This window comes from Arachis hypogaea, chromosome 11 (genome assembly GCF_003086295.3).
Source record: "Arachis hypogaea cultivar Tifrunner chromosome 11, arahy.Tifrunner.gnm2.J5K5, whole genome shotgun sequence".
Classification (NCBI taxonomy): Eukaryota; Viridiplantae; Streptophyta; class Magnoliopsida; order Fabales; family Fabaceae; genus Arachis; species Arachis hypogaea.
The window spans coordinates 83826310-83837723 of record NC_092046.1 but is presented as its reverse complement, the minus strand read 5'-3'; the positions used below and the strand labels follow the sequence as shown (position 1 = coordinate 83837723).

Genomic DNA, 11414 nt, shown 5'->3' with positions numbered 1-11414 from the left:
AATCAAATTTTTAATTTAAAAATCTTATCTTTTTCAAAATCTTTTTCAAAAATATATCTTTTTCATTTTTCTTGTCTATTTTTGAAAATTTAAAAATATTTTTCAAAAATACTTTTCTTAATTTTATATCATAATTTTCGAAAATATCATCATCAATTAATGTTTTGATTCAAAAATTTCAAGTTTGTTACTTGCTTGTTAAGAAAGATTCAAACTTTAAGTTTTAAAATCATATCTTGTGATTTCTTGTGAATCAAGTCATTAATTGTGATTTTAAAAATCAAATCTTTTTCAAAACTAATTTCAATCATATCTTTTAAAAAATATCTTCAAAATCATATCTTTTTCAAAAATTTGATTTTAAAATATCTTTTTTAACTTCTTATCTTTTTATCTTTTCAAAATTGATTTTCAAATTTGTTTCAACTAACTAACTAACTTTTTGTTTGTTTCTTATCTTTTTCAAAACTACCTAACTAACTTTCTCTCTCTAATTTTCGAAAATTCCTTCCCTCTTTTTCAAAATTTCTTTCTAATTAACTAATTATTTTAATTTTTTATTTTAATTTTCGGAAATTACTAACTGGTGCACGAAATTGTGATCTCCAGGCTCGAACAAATCCTGGTAATGGCTCCAAAGCTTGGTGCTTTGATCTTAATTCATGATTTGTCACAACTTCGATACAACTAACCAGCAAGTGCACTGGGTCGTCCAAGTAATACCTTACGTGAGTAAGGGTCGAATCCCACGGAGATTGTTGGTATGAAGCAAGCTATGGTCACCTTGTAAATCTCAGTCAGGCAGATATAAAGTGATAATGTTGTTTTCGAATATTATATAATAAAATAGGGATAGAGATACTTATGTAAATCATTGGTAGGAATTTCAGATAAGCGAATGGAGATGCTTTTCGTTCCTCTGAACCTCTGCTTTCCTGCTATCTTCATCCAATCAGTCTTACTCCTTTCCATGGCTGGCTGTATGCAAGGGCATCACCGTTGTCAGTGGCTACATCCCCTCCTCTCAGTGAATAATATGCTCACGCACCCTGTCACGGCACGGCTATTCATCTGTCGGTTCTCGATCATGCTGGAATAGGATTCACCCTCCTTTTGCGTCTGTCACTAACGCCCAGCAATCGCGAGTTTGAAGCTCGTCACAGTCATTCAATCATTGAATCCTACTCAGAATACCACAGACAAGGTTTAGACCTTCCGGATTCTCTTGAATGCCGCCATCATTCTAGCTTACGCCACGAAGATTCTGGTTAGGAGATCTAAGAGATACTCATTCTAGCTTATTTCATGTAGAACAGAAGTGTTTGTCAGGCACGCGTTCATAGGGGAGATAGTGATGAGCGTCACACATAATCATCACCTTCATCACGTTCTTGGGTGCGAATGGAAATCTTAGAAGCGAAATAAGAAGAATTGAATAGAAAATAGTAGTACTTTCATTAATCTTTGAGGAACAGCAGAGCTCCACACCTTAATCTATGGAGTGTAGAAACTCTACCATTAAAAATACATGAGTGAAGGTCCAGGCATGGCCGAGATGGCCAGCCCCTATGGTCTAAGAACAATGCGTTCCAAGATGGTCCTAAGATCCTAAGATGATCAAAAGATGCCTAATACAATAGTAAAAGGTCCTATTTATAATAAACTAGTCACTAGGGTTTACATGAGTAAGTAATTGATGCATAAATCCACTTCCGGGGCCCACTTGGTGTGTGTTTGGGCTGAGCTTAAGTGTAGCACGTGCAGAGGCCATTTGTGGAGTTGAACGCCAGTTTCTGTGCCAGTTTGGGCGTTCAACTCTGGTTTTGGATCCTTTTCTGGCGCTGGACGCCAGATTTGGGCAGAAGGCTGGCGTTGAACGCCAGTTTACATCGTCAATTCTTGGCCAAAGGATGGACTATTATATATTGCTGGAAAGCCCTGGATGTCTACTTTCGAACGCAATTGGAAGCGCGCCATTTCGAGTTCTGTAGCTCCAGAAAAGCCACTTTGAGTGTAGGGAGGTCAGAATCCAACAGCATCAGCAGTCCTTTTTCAACCTCAGAATCTGATTTCTGCTCAAGTCCCTCAATTTCAGCCAGAAAATACCTGAAATCACAGAAAAACACACAAACTCATAGTAAAGTCCAGAAATGTGAATTTAACATAAAAACTAATGAAAACATCCCTAAAAGTAACTAGATCCTACTAAAAACATACTAAAAACAATGCCAAAAAGCGTATAAATTATCCGTTCATCACAACACCAAACTTAAATTGTTGCTTGTCCCCAAGCAACTGAAAATCAAATAGGATAAAAAGAAGAAAATATACTACAAATTCCAAACTATCAATGAAACAGAGCTTCAATCATATGAGCGGGACTTGTCATGGTGGAGGACTTGTCAGCCACCTTGTAGAGTTCTTGAGGTATAATCTCATGAACTTCCACCTCTTCTCCAATCATGATGCTATGGATCATGATGGCTCGGTCTATAGTAACTTCAGACCGGTTGCTAGTGGGAATGATTGAGCATTGAATAAACTCCAACCATCCTCTAGCTATAGGCTTGAGGTCCAATCTTCTTAGTTGAACCGGCTTGCCTTTGGAGTCAATCTTCCATTGAGCTCCTTCTACACATATGTCCATAAGGACTTGGTCCAACCTTTGATCAAAGTTGACTCTGCTTGTGTAGGGGCGTGCGTTCTCTTCCATGTATGGCAAGTTGAACGCCAACCTCATATTTTCCGGACTAAAATCCAAGTATTTCCCCCGAACCATTGTAACATAGTTCTTTGGATCCGGGTTCTTACTTTGATCATGGTTCTTGGTGATCCATGCATTGGCATAGAACTCTTGAACCATTAGGATGCCGACTTGTTGGATGGGATTTGTTAGAACTTCCCAACCTCTTCTTTGAATTTCATGTCGGATCTTCGGATACTCATTTCTTTTGAGTTTAAAAGGGGCCTCAGGGATCACCTTTTTCTTGGCCACAACATCATAGAAGTGGTCTTGATGGGCTTTGGAGATGAACCTTTCCATCTCCCATGACTCGGATGTGGAAGCTTTTGTCTTCCCTTTCCCTCTTCTAGAGGATTCTCCGGTCTTAGATGCCATCAATGGTAATGGAAAAACAAAAAAGCTATGCTTTTACCACACCAAACTTAGAATATTGCTCGCCCTCGAGCAATAAACAAAAGAATAGAAGAAGAAGAAGAAGAAATATGGAGAGGGAGAGTGATAGGAGGTTTTGGCCAAGAGGAGTGTAGAGGGGTGTGTTGTGTGAATTTGATGAAGAATGGAGGTCTTTATATAGGGAAGGGAGGGGGATAAAGGTTCGGCCATATGGGTGGGTTTGGGTGGGAAATTGGTTTTGAATTTTGAAGGTAGGTGGAGTTTATGAGGTAGGTTTATTGGGAAGAGTGGGTGGATGTGAGTGGTGAAGGTTTAGTGGGGAAGAGAGATTGATGTGATTGGTGAGGGGTTTTTAGGGAAGAGTGTTTATGGGGTTGTGTGAAAGAGAGTGGTGAGAAGAAGTGAGTGGAGGTAGGTGGGGATCCTGTGGGGTCCACAGATCCTGAGTGGATCCTGTGGGGTCCACAGATCCTGAGTGGATCCTGTGAGGTCCACAGATCCTGAGGTGTTCAAGGATTTACATCCTTACACCCATTAGGCATGTAAAAATGCCTTTGTACCCAACTCTGGGCGTTCAGCGCCAGGTTGGTGGCCATTTTGGGCGTTCAACGCCCATTTGTGTGCCATTTCTGGCGTTGAACGCCAGAACCATGCCTGTTCTGGCGTTCAGCGCCCAGAAGCTGCCCATTTTGGGCGTTCAGCGCCAGAACCATGCTCTGTTCTGGCGCTGAACGCCAGACAGATGCTCCTCCAGGGTGTGATTTTTCTTCTGCTGTTTTTGATTCCGTTTTCAATTTTTCTATTTATTTTGTGACTCCACATGATCATGAACCTAAGAAAACATGAAAAATAAGAATTAGATAAACATTGGGTTGCCTCCCAACAAGCGCTTCTTTAATGTCAATAGCTTGACAGTGGGCTCTCATGGAGCCTCACAGATGTGCAGAGCTTTGTTGAGACTCTCCAACACCAAACTTAGAGTTTGGATATGGGAGTTCAACACCAAACTTAGAGTTTGGTTGTGGCCTCCCAACACCAAACTTAGAGTTTGACTGTGGGGGCTCTGCTTGACTCTGCTTGGAGAGAAGCTTTTCCTACTTCCTCCTCATGGTTGCAGAGGGATATCCTTGAGTTTTGAATACAAGGGAGTTCTCATTCCATTGAAGGACTATTTCACCTCTGTCAACATCAATCACAGCTCTTGCTGTGGCCAGGAAAGGTCTTCCTAGGATGATGGATTCATCCTCTTCCTTTCCAGTATCCAGGACTATGAAATCAGTAGGTATGTAAAGGCCCTCAACCTTTACTAATACATCTTCTACTTGTCCATAAGCCTGTTTTCTTGAGCTGTCTGCCATCTCTAGTGAGATTTTAGCAGCTTGCACCCCATAGATTCCCAGTTTCTCTGTTACAGAGAGGGGCATGAGGTTTATTCCTGAACCAAGGTCACACAGAGCTTTAAAGATCATGGTGCCTATGGTACAGGGTATTATGAACTTTCCAGGATCCTGTCTCTTCTGAGGCAATGTCAGTTGATCCAGATCACTTAGTTCATTGATGAACAAGGGAGGTTCAACTTCCCAAGCATCAATGCCAAACAATTTGGCATTCAGCTTCATGATTGCACCAAGAAACTTGGCAGTTTGCTCTTCAGTGGCATCCTCATTCTCTTCAGAAGAGGAATACTCATCAGAGCTCATGAAGGGCATAAGGAGGTTCAATGGAAGCTCTATGGTCTCTAGATGAGCCTCAGAGTCCTTTGATTCCCCAGAGGGAAGCTCCTTATTGATCACTGGACATCCCAGGAGGTCTTCTTCCTTGGGATTCACGTCCTCTCCTTTCCTTACAGGTTCGGCCATGGCGCTTATGTCAATGGCCTTGCACTCTCCTTTTGGGTTCTCTTCTGTATTGCTTGGGAGAGTACTAGGAGGGATTTCAGTGATCCTTTTACTCAGCTGGCCCACTTGTGCTTCCAGATTTCTAATGGAAGACCTTGTTTCATTCATGAAACTTACAGTGGCCTTAGATAGATCAGAGACTAGATTTGCTAAATTAGAAGCATTTTGTTCAGAGTTCTCTGTCTGTTGCTGAGTTGATGATGGAAAAGGTTTGCTATTGCTAAACCTGTTTCTTCCACCATTGTTAAAGCCTTGTTGAGGCTTCTGATCCTTCCATGAGAAATTTGGATGATTTCTCCATGTTGAGTTATAGGTGTTTCCATAAGGTTCACCTAAATAATTTACCTCTGCTATTGCAGGGTTCTCAGGATCATAGGCTTCTTCTTCAGAAGATGCCTCTTGAGTACTGTTGGATGCAGCTTGCATTCCATGCAGACTCTGAGAAATCATATTGACTTGCTGAGTCAATATTTTGTTCTGAGCCAATATGGCATTCAGAGTATCAACCTCAAGAACTCCCTTCTTCATAGGCGTCCCATTAGTCACAGGATTCCTTTCAGAAGTGTACATGAACTGGTTATTAGCAACCATGTCAATGAGTTCTTGAGCTTCTGCAGGCGTTTTCTTTAGGTGAATGGATCCACCTGCAGAGGTGTCCAGTGACATCTTTGATAGCTCAGATAAACCATCATAGAATATATCCAGGATGGTCCATTCTGAAAGCATGTCAGAAGGACACTTTTTGGTCAACTGTTTGTATCTTTCCCAAGCTTCATAGAGAGATTCACCTTCTTTCTGTCTGAAGGTTTGAACATCAGCTCTAAGCTTGCTCAGCTTTTGAGGAGGAAAGTACTTGGCTAAGAAAGCCGTGACCAGCTTATCCCAAGAGTCAGGCTGTCTTTAGGTTGAGAATCCAACCATAATCTAGCTCTGTCTCTTACAGCAAAAGGGAAAAGCATGAGCCTGTAGACTTCAGAATCTACTCCATTAGTCTTAACAGTATCACATATCTGCAAGAATTCAGTTAAGAACTGAAAAGGATCTTCAGATGGAAGTCCATGAAACTTGCAGTTCTGCTGCATCAGAGAAACTAATTGAGGTTTCAGCTCAAAGTTGTTTGCTCCAATGGCAGGAATGGAGATGCTTCTTCCATGTAAATTGGAATTAGGTGCAGTAAAGTCACCAAGCATCCTCCTTTCATTATTATTATTTTCGGCTGCCATCTCCTTTTCTTGTTCGAAAATTTCTGAAAGGTTATCTCTGGATTGTTGTATTTTAGCTTCTCTTAATTTTCTCTTCAGAGTCCTTTCAGGTTCTGGATCTGCTTCCACAAGAGTGTTCTTATCCTTGCTCCTGCTCATATGACAAGGAAGAATGGCCAGAAAAATGATAATAATAATAGAGATCCTCTATACCACAGTATAGGGATCCCTTTGTGAGTGGAAGAGAAGGGGGAGACAAAGAATGTGATGTAAAGGAAGAAATGCAACTGTACGAATGGAAGAGATGTGAGATGAGATGTTAGGATATGAATGAATAAATAGAATAGAATGAGAGAGAAGGAGGGAATTTTCGAAAATTATTTTTGAAAAGGAGTTAGTGATTTTTGAAAATGGTTTTTGAAAAATTGTTAGTAATTTTCGAAAATTAAGTTTTAAAAATTAAAATAATTAATAAATTAAAAAGAAATTTTGAAAAAGGGGAGAGATATTTTCGAAAATGAGAGAGAGAGTTAGTTAGTTAGGTAGTTTTGAAAAAGATAAGAAACAAACAAAAAGTTAGTTAGTTAGTTGAAACAAATTTTGAGAAGATAAGAAGTTAGGAAGTTAGAAAAGATATTTTGAAAAGATATCTTTGAAAAAGATAAGATAAGAAGATATTTTTGAAAAGATATGATTGAGATTAGTTTTTGAAAAAGATTTGATTTTTAAAATCTCAATTAATGACTTGATTCATAAAAAATCACAAGATATGATTCTAGAACTTAAAGTTTGAATCTTTCTTAACAAGCAAGTAACAAACTTCAAATTTTGAATCAAAACATTAATTGATTATGTTATTTTCGAAAATTTGTTATAAAAATAAGAAAAAGATTTTTGAAAAATATTTTTGGAATTTTCGAAAATAATTAAGAATTTTGAAAAAGATTTGATTTTTGAAAAAGATTTTGAAAAAGATAAGATTTTCAAATTGAAAAATTGATTTGACTCATGAAAAACAATTTGATTTTAAAAATTTTTGAAAAAGTCAATCCAAATTTTCGAATTTGATGAGAGAAAAAAGGAAAGATATTTTTTTTATTTTTGAATTTTTATGATGCATGGGAAAAACACAAAAAAAAATGCAATGCATGAAATTTTTAGATCAAAACATGTGATGCATGCAAGAATGCTATGAATGTCAAGATGAACACCAAGAACACTTTGAATGTCATGATGAACATCAAGAACATAATTTTGAAAAATTTTTAATGCAAAGAAAACATGCAAGACACCAAACTTAGAATTCTTTAATGCTTAGACACTAAGAATTCAAGAATGCATATGATAAACATGAAAAGACACAAAACAAAAATTCATCAAGATCAAACAAGAAGACTTACCAAGAACAATTTAAAGATCATGAAGAACACTATGAATGCATAATATTTTCGAAAAAATGCAAGATGCATATGCAAGTGACACCAAACTTATAATGTGACTCAAGACTCAAACAAGAAACAGGAAATATTTTTATTTTTATGATTTTCTAATTTTTTTGGATTTTTATTTTATATTTTTCGAAAATTAAAAGAAAAATAAGGATTCCAAAATTTTTAATATGAATTCCAGGAATCTTGCCATGTTAGTCTAAAGCTTCAGTCCAGGAATTAGACATGGCTCACTAGCCAGCCAAGCTTTCAAAGAAAGCTCCAGTCCAAAACACTAGACATGGCCAATGGCCAGCCAAGCTTCAGCAGGTGATCATGGATCAGCAGCAGGAGATGAGCAACAACTAAATTGCTCTTGATAATAAATTGCAAGCCTCAGTCCAAATAAATTTAGACATGGCTTTACAGCCAGCCAGGCTGCAACATATAATTACATGGGCTGGAGTGATTAGTTGAATACTAATCCCAAAGTAGTTTGGGTATGGCTTTACAGCCAGATATGATTCAACATATTTCATGAAACACTAGAATTCATTCTTAAAAATTTTGAAGCCATAGAATAATTTATTTTTGAAAACATTTTTATTTTTTTCGAAAACAGATGAGAAAATTTTAGAAATTTTTTTTTGAAAAATTTTTGAAAAGAAAACGAAAAGAAAGTTACCTAATCTGAGCAACAAGATGAACCGTCAGTTGTCCAAACTCAAACAATCCCCGGCAACGGCGCCAAAAACTTGGTGCACGAAATTGTGATCTCCAGGCTCGAACAAATCCTGGTAATGGCTCCAAAGCTTGGTGCTTTGATCTTAATTCATGATTTGTCACAACTTCGATACAACTAACCAGCAAGTGCACTGGGTCGTCCAAGTAATACCTTACGTGAGTAAGGGTCGAATCCCACGGAGATTGTTGGTATGAAGCAAGCTATGGTCACCTTGTAAATCTCAGTCAGGCAGATATAAAGTGATAATGTTGTTTTCGAATATTATATAATAAAATAGGGATAGAGATACTTATGTAAATCATTGGTAGGAATTTCAGATAAGCGAATGGAGATGCTTTTCGTTCCTCTGAACCTCTGCTTTCCTGCTATCTTCATCCAATCAGTCTTACTCCTTTCCATGGCTGGCTGTATGCAAGGGCATCACCGTTGTCAGTGGCTACATCCCCTCCTCTCAGTGAATAATATGCTCACGCACCCTGTCACGGCACGGCTATTCATCTGTCGGTTCTCGATCATGCTGGAATAGGATTCACCCTCCTTTTGCGTCTGTCACTAACGCCCAGCAATCGCGAGTTTGAAGCTCGTCACAGTCATTCAATCATTGAATCCTACTCAGAATACCACAGACAAGGTTTAGACCTTCCGGATTCTCTTGAATGCCGCCATCATTCTAGCTTACGCCACGAAGATTCTGGTTAGGAGATCTAAGAGATACTCATTCTAGCTTATTTCATGTAGAACAGAAGTGTTTGTCAGGCACGCGTTCATAGGGGAGATAGTGATGAGCGTCACACATAATCATCACCTTCATCACGTTCTTGGGTGCGAATGGATATCTTAGAAGCGAAATAAGAAGAATTGAATAGAAAATAGTAGTACTTTCATTAATCTTTGAGGAACAGCAGAGCTCCACACCTTAATCTATGGAGTGTAGAAACTCTACCGTTAAAAATACATGAGTGAAGGTCCAGGCATGGCCGAGATGGCCAGCCCCTATGGTCTAAGAACAATGCGTTCCAAGATGGTCCTAAGATCCTAAGATGATCAAAAGATGCCTAATACAATAGTAAAAGGTCCTATTTATAATAAACTAGTCACTAGGGTTTACATGAGTAAGTAATTGATGCATAAATCCACTTCCGGGGCCCACTTGGTGTGTGTTTGGGCTGAGCTTAAGTGTAGCACGTGCAGAGGCCATTTGTGGAGTTGAACGCCAGTTTCTGTGCCAGTTTGGGCGTTCAACTCTGGTTTTGGATCCTTTTCTGGCGCTGGACGCCAGATTTGGGCAGAAGGCTGGCGTTGAACGCCAGTTTACGTCATCAATTCTTGGCCAAAGTATGGACTATTATATATTGCTGGAAAGCCCTGGATGTCTACTTTCCAACTCAATTGGAAGCGCGCCATTTCGAGTTCTGTAGCTCCAGAAAATCCACTTTGAGTGCAGGGAGGTCAGAATCCAACAGCATCAGCAGTCCTTTTTCAACCTCTGAATCTGATTTCTGCTCAAGTCCCTCAATTTCAGCCAGAAAATACCTGAAATCACAGAAAAACACACAAACTCATAGTAAAGTCCAGAAATGTGAATTTAACATAAAAACTAATGAAAACATCCCTAAAAGTAACTAGATCCTACTAAAAACATACTAAAAACAGTGTCAAAAAGCGTATAAATTATCCGCTCATCACTAACCTTTTTCAAAAACTATTTTCGAAAATCACTAACTCTTTTTCAAAAATTATTTTTGAAAATCATCCTTCTCTCTCATCTCCTTCTATTTATTTATTCATCTACTAACATCTCTCCCTCACTCACCAAAAATCCGAACCCTCTCTCTCTGAGTTCAGATTTTCTCTTCTTCTTTTCTTCTACTCACATAAGGGAACCTCTATACTGTGGTAAAAAGGATCCCTATTATTGTTATTTTTCTGTGCCTTCTTCTTTGTCATATGAGCAGGAGCAAGGACAAGAATATTCTTGTTGAAGCAGATCCAGAACCTAAAAGGACTCTGAAGAGAAAATTAAGAGAAGCTAAATTACAAAAATCCAGCAAGCACCTTTCAGAAATTTTCAAACAAAAAGAGGAGATGGCAGCCGAAAATAATAATAATGAAAGGAGGATGCTTGGTGACTTTACTGCACCTAATTCCAATTTACATGGAAGAAGCATCTCCATCCCTACCATTGGAGCAAACAATTTTGAGCTTAAACCTCAATTAGTTTCTCTAATGCAGCAGAACTGCAAGTTCCATGGACTTCCATCTGAAGATCCTTTTCAGTTCTTAACTGAATTTTTGCAGATATGTGATACTGTTAAGACTAATGGAGTAGATCCTGAAGTCTACAGGCTCATGCTTTTCCCTTTTGCTGTAAGAGACAGAGCTAGAGTGTGGTTGGACTCTCAACCCAAAGATAGCCTGAACTCTTGGGATAAGCTGGTCACGGCTTTCTTAGCCAAGTTCTTTCCTCCTCAAAAGCTTAGTAAGCTTAGAGTGGATGTTCAAACCTTCAGACAGAAAGAAGGTGAATCCCTCTATGAAGCTTGGGAGAGATACAAGCAACTGACCAAAAAGTGTCCTTCTGACATGCTTTCAGAATGGACCATCCTGGATATATTCTATGATGGTTTATCTGAGCTATCAAAGATGTCATTGGATACTTCTACAGGTGGATCCATTCACCTCAAGAAAACGCCTGCAGAAGCTCAAGAACTCATTGACATAGTTGCTAATAACCAGTTCATGTACACTTCTGAGAGGAATCCTGTAAGTAATGGGATGCCTATGAAGAAGGGAGTTCTTGAAATTGATACTTTGAATGCTATATTAGCTCAGAATAAAATATTGACTCAGTAAGTCAATGTGATTTCTCAGAGTCTGAATGGAATGTAAGCTGCATCCAACAGTACTCAAGAGGCATCTTCTGAAGAAGAAGCTTATGATCCTGAGAACCCTGCAATAGCAGAGGTAAATTATATGGGTGAACCTTATGGAAACACCTATAACACA

General features: G+C 38.6%; 2 non-coding genes across 2 annotated transcripts; one reads left to right on the top strand and one right to left on the bottom strand.

Annotated features, from left to right (window-relative positions):
- Window positions 1–5754: 5754 nt before the first annotated feature.
- On the top strand, window positions 5755–5862 carry LOC112725561 (small nucleolar RNA R71). The gene has a single exon (XR_003164662.1). It is a non-coding gene; the product is annotated as a small nucleolar RNA R71 (small nucleolar RNA).
- A 5027-nt stretch (window positions 5863–10889) lies between these two features.
- On the bottom strand, window positions 10890–10997 carry LOC112724481 (small nucleolar RNA R71). Its single transcript, XR_003163642.1, has one exon. It is a non-coding gene; the product is annotated as a small nucleolar RNA R71 (small nucleolar RNA).
- Window positions 10998–11414: the final 417 nt, after the last annotated feature.